Consider the following 14,737-nt stretch of genomic DNA (forward strand, 5'->3'; position numbering starts at 1 on the left):
AAACTAAATTAAATGTTTCCAAACTAAACTAAATATTTCCTAACTAAACTAAATGTTTCCAAACTAAACTAAGTATTTTCAAACTAAACTAAATGTTTCTAAACTAAACTAAGTGTTTCCAAGTTAAACTAAATATTTCCAAACTAAATTAAATGTTTCCAAACTAAACTAAATATTTCCAAACTAAACTCACTTTGATGTTAACATCTTACTTAATTGTTTTATTGTTTAAATATATTTGTATGTATGTTTGTTTGTGTGTAATGTATATAATATATTCCAGCTAAACATAATAAATACACGTGTGTGTGTGTGTATAACATGTACAGTATAGTCCAAGAAAAACGTAAATGGCGTCGTTTTCCTCCTACGAAAGATGTCTATTTTAACATGAGGATCTGAATTTCTGTGATTTGCTTTAGCATACAGTTTTATTATATCTAGAATAACCGTTCAACTGCTCAGTAGAATGTTTCTAACTGTATAGCGTATATGTGCATACGTACATGTGTTCTTGTCTGTGTAATGATGTTAAAAACATAAAACTAAAAGGATTAACGGACATCATTAACCTGTTTAAGGACGACGTTTCGGTTTCCTAACGTGAGTATGTTTACAAACAACCTGCTTGGAGAAGACATTTTGACCTATTAGATACACAGAAGCAACTCAGCTTGTTAGGAGATGGCATTTCGATTCACTATATACAGAGAAACAAGTCTGCTTAAGAAAAAGCACCTTCGAAGATGTCGTTTTGATCCACTAGGTACAGAGAAACAAGTCTGCTTAAGAATAGCATATTCGAAGATGACGTTTTGATCTACTAGGTACAGAGAAACAAGTCTGCTTAAGAATAGCACATTCGAAGATGTCGTTTTGATCCACTAGGTACAGAGAAACAAGTCTGCTTAAGAACAGCATATTCGAAGATGACGTTTTGATCCACTAGGTACAGAGAAACAAGTCTGCTTAAGGAACAGCTTATTGGGAGATGACGTTTTGATCCACTAGGTACAGAGAAACAAGTCTGCTTAAGAAATAGCACATTCGAAGATGTCGTTTTGATCTTATGCTATTCTTAAGCAGACTTGTTTCTCTGTATCTAGCAGATCAAAACGTCATCTTCGAATAAGCTGTTCCTTAAGCAGATTTGTTTCTCTGTACCTAGTAGATCAAAACGTCGCTTCTGAAAAAGTTGTTTCTCAAGTAGACTTGTTTCTCTGTACCTAGTGGATCAAAACGTCATCTTCAAATATGCTATTCTTAAGCAGACTTGTTTCTCTGTATCTAGCAGATCAAAACGTCATCTTCGAATAAGCTGTTCCTTAAGCAGATTTGTTTCTCTGTACCTAGTAGATCAAAACGTCGCTTCTGAAAAAGTTGTTTCTCAAGCAGACTTGTTTCTCTGTACCTAGTTTCGAAGATGACGTTTTGATCCACTAGGTACAGAGAAACAAGTCTGCTTAAGAAACAACTTTTTCAGAAGCGACGTTTTGATCTACTAGTCCATTTGGTAAGAGGAGGACAGCTTTCTATCCTCGCTAAATGCTTGGGAAAAAAGGAATAATTCAATCAATATGAAGTCAAATACTTTGTCAACATACAAAATTAATTTGTCACTAAAGATACACAGGGTTTGCTCTTATTTTGCTATTGTAAAGAGATTATTACTTCTCATTATTTAACAAGTTAGATAGAGCTTATCTGTGTAAATATAGTTATTTATTGGTGGTTAATACAAACCACAATCGGAACATTACTTTTTAAGTAGTTTAGTGTTACAGATCCACAAGTATTTTGGTGATTTCCTACATTTTTACTAGCTTTATGAATCCAGAAGTAATTTCACAAAAATTTTGCTGGGAGAGCGATAAAGTGCAGTTATAAAACTAAATTTACTTGAAAAAGTTAGGACGCTAGCACTTGTTTCAAATTTTACTAATTTTAAACAATCTTTTAGGATACTATATGTTCTTTCTATAACTACTTTCTGTCGGATTTTGTTTTAGTTCTTCGGGTTGAATTACGTTATACGATAATCTATACATTTTGCCCATGATTATAATAACGTATTAGATGTACCCTTATTATTAATTTCTTATTGCTATATCACGAATTGATAATAATTTGATTGTGTAATATTATATTATTGCTGTTTGCCCTATAAATCCTTCTCTTCTTATATTTAATAGATATTATTTCTTAAATACATTCAATCGTACATATACACATACAATATTTCCCGAGTTAGTAATATATTTTAAACGTTTGTTGTACTTTAACTTTCATTGTTTTAAGTATTGTAACTTGTAATAAGTTCTGACAATAAGCGACATTTCGAGATTGACTGGAATACATGTATTAATAACTCGTAGATTTTGACGATAAATAACATTTCGGGATTGACTGGAATACATGTATTAATAACTGGTAGATTTTGACGATAAATAACATTTCGGGATTGACTGGAATACATGTATTAATAACTGGTAGATTTTGACGATAAATAACATTTCGAGATTGACTGGAATACATGTATTAATAACTGGTAGATTTTGACGATAAATAACATTTCGAGATTGACTGAAATACATGTATTAATAACTGGTAGATTTTGACGATAAATAACATTTCGAGATTGACTGGAATACATGTATCAATAACATTCAAACAAAGCTATACCTGTAAAGGACTACCAAATTTTAATCGAAACATCTAGTATGTTCCACCATATATATAAATCACTTCATTATGCTTATAAATCGTCGTTTGCCAACTTTATTATCACACCAGAAGCTGTTGGTTTTTAGATAATTCTAGGAGGATTTTACCAACAAACATTATTTATGTATCACAACATATAAAAAGTCATTTTTTCTTTTATTTAAGTAGGTGCTATTTTTTGACGGCTGTTTTCGAATCTTCCATATAAACTAATACGCACTTCTAAAAACGTTAAAGACAATAACGGCCGTATATGCGTATCGCTTGTCCACAGATAAGCTTCAGAGATGAGTAGTTACTCTACAAAGTAAAATATTATTAGAATAAAAGGTTTCTTCTAATATATTGGTTCAATGTGTACGATGATTTTTTGAACTTGTTAACTAGGTGTTTTAACATGTTAACTAGTGTATGTACTTATATTTACTCCAATCGAAAATCAGTGCTATTATATATCTTAGTATGTTTGTTTGTTTTTAATTTCGCGCAAAGCTACACGAGGGCTATCTGCGCTAGCCGTCCCTAATTTAGCAGTGTAAGACTAGAGGGAAGGCAGCTAGTCATCACCACTCACCGCCAACTCTTGGGCTACTCCTTTACCAACGAATAGTGGGATTGACCGTCACGTTACAACGCCCCCACGGTTGAAAGGGCGAGCATGTTTGGTGTGACGGGGATTCGAACCCACGACCCGCAGATTGCGAGTCGAGTGCCCTAACCACCTGGCCATGATATCTTAGTAAAGAATGTTTTCACTACATTCAACCAAGACTACTAGATTACTATATGGTTAACGCAAATCTAGATATAACTATTTAATTTTTCCAACTTATTTGACAAATATCGCAATATTCCAATGAGTGAGATGTATACTACAGTTAATACGCTAAGGTAATACAAATTTCAAAGGAAAAATATTACAATACTTAAGTATATTTATGTAAAAAGAAAGCCAAAACTCGATTATAAAAAAATAGCCTTTCAGAAGATTTAATTTGATGGCTTATTGCAAATACACATTATTGGCTAATTTTAGCAATATCATAGTATGCGAACCACTAATGTAATGCAAATGATGTGCTCAGTTTGAATGATGTGATTATTTTGAAGGCTTACGACATTTGCTCCCCTGTAGCACAGTCTGCGGACTTATACCTCAAGAAACAGGTTTTCAATATCCGTGGTAGGTACAACACAGGTAGCCCATTGTGTAACTTTGTATTTAGCTACAATAAAAAACATTAAATTAGAATTTTTTTCAATACTGTCGAGTCCCGTGGTGGTATCGAGTCATGGATACTGAATGTCTCGCCCGTGGTGGTAGCTAGTTGTAGATACTGAATGTTTCGTCCCGCGTCAGTATGTTGGTATAGATACTGAATGTCTCGCCCGTGGTGGTAGCTAGTTGTAGATACTGAATGTTTCGTCCCGTGGTAGTATGCCGGTATAGATAGTGAATGTCTCGCCCGTGGTAGTAGCTAGTTATATATACTGAATGTCTCTTCTCGTGGTAGTATGTCGGTATAGATATTGAATGTCTCGTCCTGTGGTAGTATGCCAGTATAGATACTGAATGTCTCGTCCTGTGGTAGTATGCCAGTATAGATACTGAATGTCTCGTCCTGTGGTAGTATGCCGGTATAGATACTGAATGTCACGTCTAATATTTTAGAAACCTTTAAACTTTGATTGTTTACATATTTGAAAAGTCTTGGGCATTTGGTTTCTCTGTGTTAGAATAAAACATTCTGGTTGAATTATTGTTAGCATTGGTGAATTATAGTGTTTTGGTATGCACTTTGAATTCCATTTTTAACTCTATCTATTTAAACGTCAAGTGTATGGTACTTCCTTCGTACGTATCGTCTTTAAATTTCCTTTAATAAGTTTCTGTACAAGTTTGTCTTTTGTTTACGTATATTTTATATCGAACATCTTTCCAATAAAGGTTTATAAAACTAGATTAGCGTTTTTCAGACACTGTAAGTATTTTTATATTTCTGAACCTGAGAAATTGAAAACACTTATTTTAATTTAGTATACTTTCAAAAATATCCAGGAGAATGTTCATCCAATTGTTTTAAAAGTTCTCATGTGAAGATGTTATATGCAATGTTTTGTTTGTTTTTTAATTTCGCGAAAAGATACATAATGGCTATTTGCGCTAGCCGTCTATAATTTAGTAATGAAAGACTAGAGGGAAGGCAGGTAGCTATCACCACCCACCGCCAACTTTTGGGCTACTCTTTTACCAACGAATAGTGGGACATTATAACGTCCCCACGTTTGAAAAGGCAAGCATGTTTGGTGGGACGGGGATTCGAACCCGCGGCCGGGCTGTATGTAATGAATTAACAGGGGTTCATTTGCGTGTCTTACTCTTACTATTGTTACTTTTACATCAGCATATTCATAATATGCCTAGATCTTTCAGGAGAAGGGTTGGCGTTCCAGGTGTGACACATTGAAATATTTCTCAAACATCTGCCATCAAAATCTGTTCGTAAGCTATAATTTTGTTTTTCTTTTTTTACGGATGTGTTTGAATGTCGTATTACACATGTTTCGTTTTCCCCAGAATAAACATCGTACTGTTTTCTTCTTTTATATATGTGTAGGGTGACAGTTAACTCACTTTTTAAATCATAATTTATATATACGTAACAAACATGATCGATTTTATTACTTGGAAACAGATCACGTACCCATCAAATTCGCTTCGCTGAGTCGGTTTCTGACAACTGATACAATATACTGCGCTCTCTACATCTTCGGAAATGTTAATGAGAGGTAAAAACTTGATTTATTGAGAAATCCTAATCACGCAACGCAAAATAAAAGCAACAGCTAACGATAAGAAAATCCTGAATATGGTAGAGAAACTACTAATGAATCAAAGCGGGAATATCAGTATAAAAATTCGCTTCCCGCGATTTTGTTACTTACCTGTCAACATGTTTTTTTTTTAATTAATTATTTACTTCAATAATATTCGCGATGCAAACATAGCTATGATTTCACAGGCTGTTTTTGTATCTCTAACGCGTCTTTTTTTGGAGATGCGTTGAAAAACTACTTTTATTTGTTGATTTTTTCACTGCATTTAGCATTTTCATTATCAAACCGTGAAAATACCCCTGAGGGAAGTTATTCGTTCATGAAAAAAAAAAAGTGTAAAATGAGTTACATTTTCTGCTTCCATCTTGTGTAAACAGATGTCAGTAGACATAGTAAAAAGTTTCAAAATAAATTTTACGAGGGAAAAAAGGGGGCTATATTATAATTGTATTGAAAGTAAAATAAAACATATAAGTAACCCTATAGAAAAGATCAAAACGTGTAGAAAGTGTAATAACAATACTGTAATATATAGGTCATTCTGACGAGAAAAATATAATATATAGATAATCCTGGGCCGGACATGGCCAGATGGTTAGGACGCTCGACTCGCAATTTGAGGGTCACGGGTTCGAATCCCCGTCACACCAAACATGCTCGCCCTTTCAGCCGTGGGGGCGTTATAATGTGACGGTCAATCCCACTATTCGTTGGTAAAAGAGTAGCCCAAGAGTTGGCGGTGAGTGGTGATGACTAGCTGCCTTCCCCTCTAGTCTTACACTGTTAAATTAGGGACGGCTAGCGCAGATAGCCCTCGTGTAGCTTGGCGCGAAATTCAAAAACAAACAAACAAACAAGATAATCCTGGTGAGAAAATATCTAACATTTAGGTAAACCTTGTAAAGAGAACAAAACCCGTAAAACTACTAAGAACAATACTGCTATTTATATAGATAATCCTGGCGAGAAAAGATAGAATGCGTAGGAAATTGTAGTGGAAAAAAAAAGAAAGAACAGACGAAAGGTACGTCTGGCTACATGGCTGGGTTCTACGAACAAACAGGGATCTACATTGACATTAATCCTAGCTTAGTTGAATAACGACAAAACATGTGCTAAGTTGGAATGATGTATAGTCTACTTGATTTGTTTTGAATTTCACCGAAAGCAACACTAGAGGGTTATCTGCGCTAGCCGTCCTTTATTTAGCAGTGAACTCTTGGGCTACTTTTTTTACCAACGCATAGTGGGACTGATCGTGACATTATAGCACCCCCGCCCCCCGGGGGAAAGGGACGAGAATATGAACCCGCGACCCGCAGATTACGAGACGAGCGCCCTAACCACCTGGCCAGGCTCTACATCTACTTTATATTCAATTTGTTCCTATTGAAAATACGGAGTAGTTCAATATATTGGAAAGTCAAAACTTATCTGTTAATAGTTACATCACCACTTTAAGCCACAGAAACGACCAAAAATCAGTTTAAACGTGTACTTCATGCTTTACAATCCTGCAGACAACTCGGAGAAATTTAATATTTTACTGTAAGATCAATGAGTTTTAAATACTTGAACTTTAATTCAGCAGTATGAAGTGCAGTAAATTTTGGAAGCCGTTAAAAAGCATTATAGTTATTATTTTTAATCGTTTCAAATTTTTTTTTATCGCAAATGAGCGAGAGTTTCAAATAATATTATAAACGTCCCCGAGGTTCGATTCCCCGTAGTGGACACAACAGAGAGCCCAATGAGGCTTTGCCCTAAAAACAAACCAAACAATATTATAAACTGTAGACATAACTTCGTAAAACTAGAAATTGGAAAACGTTGTACTTTTCTTTCTACTGAAAGATATTTTTGACCACCAGAAATTACATACCTAGTTATAAAACTGAATTTTAAGAGGACAATTAGACATAAAAAAATACGATAAGTTAAAAGAGCTTGTTAAAAATTCTCAAATAAATATTTGTGTCAGCAATTAGTTTGTTTTTGAGAAAAACTCCCCAAACTTTGTTCCATATACACAAGATTGTATACGTTTCTAATTTTCTATTTCTCACTTTTTGTTTGCATCTTCAGAATTCGACAGTCAATTATAATAAACGTTTTAAGGATTTCAGATAAATAGTTTTATAAAATATACAGACTATAGTCACAACTTACAGACTTCGTGACAAGTTTTAAGCCATTAAAAAAACAGATTAAACACGTCTTTAAAACTTTTACTAAGTTCTTAATTTTTTTTCATTTTCTTACATTCTCTTTCTTCTAATGTCTAATGACGCTTGCTAGGCCTTATTTTAAATACTGTCAAAATGAAGTTTTAATCCACAGAGTACAGGTAATGGCATCTTATACAATATTTGTTTCAATCTTCTGTCAAATCACTTAAAACTAATACCCGCCGCAGATGTTCGGACATTCGTAATGATGGATGTTTTTGTTCGAACCCCATCTGTAACATTATATACCTCCAACGTTTCGTTTCCTTTTTTATTCATTCTCAGATCTAACCCCATCTGTAACACTATATACCTCCAACGTTTCGTTTCCTTTTTTTTTCATTCTCAGATCTAACCCCATCTGTAACACTATATACCTCCAACGTTTCGTTCCTTTTTTTTTTCTTTTCATTATCAGATCGAACCCCACCTGGAACGCTATATACCTTCAATGTTTCGTTTCGTTTCTTTTCTTTTTTTTTCATTCTCAGATCGAACCCCACCTGGAACGTTATATGCCTTCAATGTTTCGTTTCTTTTCTTTCTTTTTTTTTTCATTCTCAGATCATTCAATAAAAGTTCTTCGTTGGGACAACGGTAAGCTTACGGTCTTACAACGCCAAAATCCGGGGTGGATTCGATTCCTCGCTGTGGACACAGCAGATAGTCTACTGTGGTTTTGCTCTAAAACAAACATATAAACATATTTGTCATTACAAGTTCATGTTTAACTGAAAGATGTTATATATTTAATTGGCAGGACAGTGAGAGGAAGATTGAAGGCCGCATTTTTACATTATTCTATTCCTTTCGAACTCTTCGTTTCCTTCCGTTCTTCTGTTATGCCAGACTTTCATCCTTGCGGCTCAAACTTTAACAATATTAGTACTGAAATTTTCGAATCGCTTCTATTTTAACTTCATCTGTCTCTGTTAAGAAGTATAAGTTCTGGATTGATAATTAAGAAAAACTGTTCAATAAATATTTGTTTGACGAAAAACTTCTCACTTATATTTCATTGAATAAATATTTACGAATATTGATTTTTTTCGTTGCAAATAAGTGTAAGAACTAGAAACGCATAGTTGTGGATATTACATCTTTCCGTTCTTGACTTGATAGTCAGTAACAAAAATTAGCTAGTCAAAAGAACTCTCAGGCCATACTTTCCGAGTTTGTCCATCACTCTTATAGTGTACCCCCTAACCCAAAGTGCGGAGCCTGATATTTTTATGGGGGAGAAGTTTATGGTAACGGGACGCGAACCACGGAACATTCTGCTGTAAAATCCTATATGTTAACCATTGGACCACGTTCGGACCAGCAAAGATCATGATCCACCTCATCACGAGATCGTTATAAGTATCTATGGTGGACTTTTATAAGTATCTATAGTGTACTTTTATAAGTATCTGTGGCGTACTTTTATAAGTATCTGTGATGTACTTTTATAAGTATCTGTGGTGTACTTTTATAATTATCTGTGGTGTACTTTTATAAGTATCTGTGGCGTACTTTTATAAGTATCTGTGATGTACTTTTATAAGTATCTGTGGTGTACTTCTATAAGTATCTGTGGCGTACTTTTATAAGTATCTGTGATGTACTTTTATAAGTATCTGTGGTGTACTTTTATAAGTATATATGGTGTACTTTATAAGTATCTGTGGTGTACTTTTATAAGTATCTGTGGCGTACTTTTATAAGTATCTGTGGCGTACTTTTATAAATTGATTATTTACATTACACTCTTTAGATTTAATTTGCACTAAATCTGTTATTTTCATTTTAGACAAATGAAAATATGTTATTTAATTTATTACTGATTTCAAAAACTATCTTGTAGTTTAGTACGAGGTATGGAGGAACAAATCCCCCATTTTGGTGCCTCGCTACTTTCGTACCCTGAAAATCCAGATCGTGATTTTACTGCAATGGGACGCAAACAATGAACCCTTGGATTCGTAGTCCAGGCACACTAACTACTAGGACGCGTTCTATCCTTGTAAGGAAGTCTAACCCTAATCTACTATGAAATAATATCTCAAATTAATTAATTGACAACTGTATACATGTATGCTTTCAAATTGTTGATATCAATATATGTATGCATCTACCATAAAGAATGAAGTGAAAAACAGACAAAATTTTAAAAAATCATAACATGAAAATTTACAAAAATATCTCATAATATCGTAAAAGTAACCAGAGACAATAACTCCCCATTTGTGGACGCAAGGAGCATAAATAACAAAACGAACTGCTTTTTTGTGTTGGTGTTTTAAAAACTGACGTAATGTTTGTTCAGACAGATATTATTTACTTATTATTAATCACCAACTTATTTTTGTGTTCCTATTAACATCAGCAGTTGCATCATTCAGTATGCGTGAATATAACTTTAACTAATAAATCGTTGCAGTTAATGTTATCCTGATAAATGGTTATGCATATAAAAGGTCAAAACGTTGATATCTACAAAAATAAAGGTGTTTCAGGTTAGAGTAGTAGGCTTATAAAGAAAAATAATAGTCAAATATATAATAATTTCGTCGTCTTTTTTAGACAAATTTAATACTATATGTTATAAGATTTATTTTTATAACACTTAAATTCTTCTTTCAGTACGATAGTTTGTACAATAGGAAGACATACTAATAATAGTTTAAAATAATTTAAATGTTGACTCTTCTGTAAAATGGAAACATTTGCATTAAATTATTAATGTTGTCAGTAGGTTTAAAGTATACAGATCAAAGAAATTACAACTATCAGAGCATTATTAGAACGTAGTACATTATTAGAGCGTAGTATATTATAATCATATTCTCAGTGCCATACTTTACTGTATACATACAATAATTTTAATATTTTAGTTAAATACAAAGCTGTTTGATGAAAAGCTTACATTCTAGACAAATATAAATGTCACATGGTTTGTAAAAGATAGAGAAAATAAGACAATACTATAAAAAACTGAATAAAGTCCACGTGTTTTATACGAAACGATTTTAAATGAACGTCATATTCAAACCTTATCGTCAAAACTGCTAAGCAACGGTATATATACCTATTATACGGTCACGTACGTTACTTTTAAACTTATAACACACTAACCAGTGGATATTCATAGATTCACATTACACCATTGTTCGATATCAAAGTGTTAAATGAAGACTATTAAATTCATTTTTAAAACGTATACATTTCAAATAGCCAACTTAAAAGTTTATAATACATTTTCTGCCACTGGTTATGTTCACCCTTGGTTTTTCACCTTTATTATAGAACAAATATTATACGTACTGCTCTTTACCTCTGAAAATTATTTTTATGGAACATAATAACAGACATGAAAACAAAGGCTTTAATTTAAAAAATAAAAACACTTTTAATGTACCAAACTACACACGTTGTTTCTTGTCTATGTGCTTGTTTTCTCTGTAAACTACACACGTTATTTCTTTTCTACGTACTTATTATCTCTGTAAATTACACATGTTGTTTCTTTTCTACGTACTTATTATCTCTGTAAACTACACACGTTGTTTCTTTTCTACGTACTTATTATCTCTGTAAACTACACACGTTGTTTCTTTTCTACGTACTTATTATCTCTGTAAACTACACACGTTGTTTCTTTTCTACATTATCTCTGTAAAATACACACTTGTCCTTTTGTATGCAATTAGCTCTTTAAACTACACACGTTGTTTCTTTTCTACATTATCTCTGTAAAATACACACTTGTCCTTTTGTATGCAATTAGCTCTTTAAACTACACACGTTGTTTCTTTTCTACATTATCTCTGTAAAATACACACTTGTCCTTTTGTATGCAATTAGCTCTTTAAACTACACACGTTGTTTCTTTTCTACGTACTTGTTTTCCCTGTAAACTACACACGTTGTTCCTTTTGTACGTAGTTATCTCTGTAAACTAGACGTGTTTTCCTCTTGTGTGTAGTTATATCTGTAATACATTCGTGTTGTTTCTCTGTAGCCTGCACATGCTCTTCCTTATATATGTAGTTATCTCTAAACTACACATTTATCCTTTTGTATGTAGTCATATCCGTAAATTGCACATGTTTTCCTCTTGTGTGTAGTTATTTCTGTAGACTACACGTTTTTCGTTTTGTATGTAGCTATATTTGTAAAGTACACGATTTTCTTTTGTGTGTAGTTATCAAGTAAACCCCACATGCTGTTCATTTTGTGTGGAGTTATCTCTGTAAACCCCACATGTTGTTCATTTTGTGTGTAGTTATCTCTATAAACTACATATTTCATAAAAATGCTATCTTTTTGATTCAGCTAGTATTTAAAATAGCATGTAAAGTTTATCTTTATAATTGTGAAAAATTAAATAAATAACATATAAGTTTTAGTCTTTTTTTTAACTGGCTAAACTTTCTAAAATTGTATTTTTGATAACGTGAGTTTTGTTTTGTAATTTGGTAAGAATATGAATTTCAGGTAGTAACAGCTGTTTGTTTTTATTACAGCTTCGGAAGTCGTGAAGTAGCAAGCAAAGAAAATGGTGTATGTGTATTATTACAGCAAGTCCACTCAGCAACCACACTCAGGCTATACAACGTATGCTAGCAATACATGGGCCATGTATTAAATATTCGATCAAAACTTCGTTTTCAAGGTAAATAAAACATTCCGCAACATATCAAATAATGTCTTCAGAAAGGTAGTGAATTTCAAGTTTCTAGAGTAACGAGTTACGTTTTTCTTGATTTGAAAATGGCGTTTCGAACTGAAAGTGTCGCAGATACTCATTTCGAACGTCGCCTTTAGTCATTCGAAGGCACACAAAGCCCCTTACCCTATCCATTACTCGCTATCTGTAATTTACTTGAAATAAATTCCTTCACTTCTTTCTTTGTTATTAGTGATGTATTGTTTCCATTCAATGCAACAAAGTAAAACAACACGTCAACAATCGCAAACGTATACTGTCATTTTTTTGGGGTTATGCTAAAACTGAACGTCATCAGTGAAGTATAGCAATGGATTATTACATGTTAACAATTTAACAAAGCTAAATTTCTGTTGATGTTGCTTTTTATATGTTTACTTTTTATTCGAAAGAATATTTTGTCTCGTTGTTGTATTTGAGCAGTCTTTGATTGGATTGAGTTGAAAGGTGTTTGGTTTCCAAAATAATATTCAAGTTAAAATGTGACGATTTACCAAATATCAGTATAAATTACACGAAAATATAAACATTATCAGTTTTCGTAATTGGTGAATTACGTATTTTTAGCCTTTGCGATGAACCTTAAGAACGTTATCAAAAATGTATTTATGCCTGTCTTTGGAAGCCAAACTAAAGCTTAATACGATACAATAAAGTTTAAATCCACATTAACTGAACAATACCAAATTTAAATTGAAACAAGTTTCGGCATTTCACGTGTCCTCTTCAGTCCAACATTGATCAGAAGAAGGCATATAAAATGTTTAAATTAGTCTCCATTAATATTTGATATTGTTACGTTTGTGTGGATTTAAGTGTTAGCGTAAATTAATTTACACGGTATTGTGTATTAACTTATTATTATAAAGATTTGTTTGTTTGTTTCAGAATTTCGCCCATTGTTATACAAGAGCTATCTCCGCATAGCTAGCTCTAATTTTAAACTGATATAAAAAAGAACATTTAAAGCATATCATGTAGATTAGATCTTTAAACAAAACAATACTTGTCATCAAAACCAAGTACAAGTTTTAGAAAATTGGGTTTAGCGTAAGCCGCGGATTAGTTTGGGTGCTTGTATACATATTTGTTTATATGATTTTTGTAACATATAAACTCCGTATCAAGAGTGTGTAAGTAAAGTCGTTCTGTACCGTAGTACACAAGTAATTGCATGACTTCTATAAGCAGTTCAAAACATTTGGTTTTCAGTAAACAGATGAACTAAAAATAGCATGAAACGGAAAAGTCTTGAATATAACGTAGTAAACGCAATAGATTATGTTTGTTTAACAAAATGGTTAAACAGAAAACGGCTACCTCGGGTTCAAAAGTTTAAAAATAGAGATAAAACGGTGCACACATATGTATTTAAAGTTTCCTTAGAGTTGTTTCAACAAACATAAACTTAAAGTTTCCTTAGAGTTGTTTCAACAAACATAAACTTAAAGTTTCTTTAGTGTTGTTTCAACAAACATAAACTTAAAGTTTCTTTAGTGTTGTTTCAACAAACATAAACTTAAAGTTTCTTTAGTGTTGTTTCAACAAACATAAACTTAAAGTTTCCTTAGTGTTGTTTCAACAAACATAAACTTAAAGTTTCTTTAGTGTTGTTTCAACAAACATAAACTTAAAGTTTCCTTTAGTGTTGTTTCAACAAACATAAACTGAAAGTTTCTTTAATGCTGTTTCAACAAACATAAGCTTAAAGTTTTTTTATTGTTGTTTCAACAAACATATTGTACAATAATAACAAAAACAAACAACATCAGTAACTGACAATATTTACCACTTCTCTTTCAAAATTGCAAGCATAATTTTCAGATTCTAAATGTAGGAGTTTGCGTTAGCTTAAGAAACATTACAGCATCTTCTGTAAGCTTGGAATAATGAGCGAATTAATCATGTTAACATGTAGATTAGTAGGATTAACATTGAATACGGATGATATTAGTACACTTCTCATATAGATTAGCAGGACTAAGATTCAACACGGGTGATATTAAAACACTTCTCATATAGATTAGCAGGACTAAGATTCAATACGGATGGTATTAATACACTTCTAATATAAATTAGCAGGACTAAGAGTCAATACAGATTATATTAGTACATTTCGTGTTATAGATTGGTAGGACTAAGATTCAATACGGATGATATTAGTATATTTCTTGTTATAGATTGGGAGGACTAAGATTCAATACAGATTATATTAGTACATTTCGTGTTATAGATT

The 14,737-nt window shown here is 32.6% G+C and overlaps 1 long non-coding RNA gene across 1 annotated transcript in view; it reads left to right on the forward strand.

The window, feature by feature from the left end:
• LOC111084958 overlaps positions 1 to 14,737 on the forward strand; it is a 50,725-nt gene that overhangs the window by 31,446 nt on the left and 4,542 nt on the right. The window contains exon 2 of the long non-coding RNA XR_002609834.1: positions 12,299 to 12,447. This is a non-coding gene — a long non-coding RNA (uncharacterized LOC111084958). The remainder of the gene's footprint in view (positions 1 to 12,298; positions 12,448 to 14,737) is intronic.

This window comes from Limulus polyphemus, unplaced genomic scaffold (assembly GCF_000517525.1).
Source record: "Limulus polyphemus unplaced genomic scaffold, Limulus_polyphemus-2.1.2 Scaffold183, whole genome shotgun sequence".
NCBI classification, from domain to species: Eukaryota; Metazoa; Arthropoda; class Merostomata; order Xiphosura; family Limulidae; genus Limulus; species Limulus polyphemus.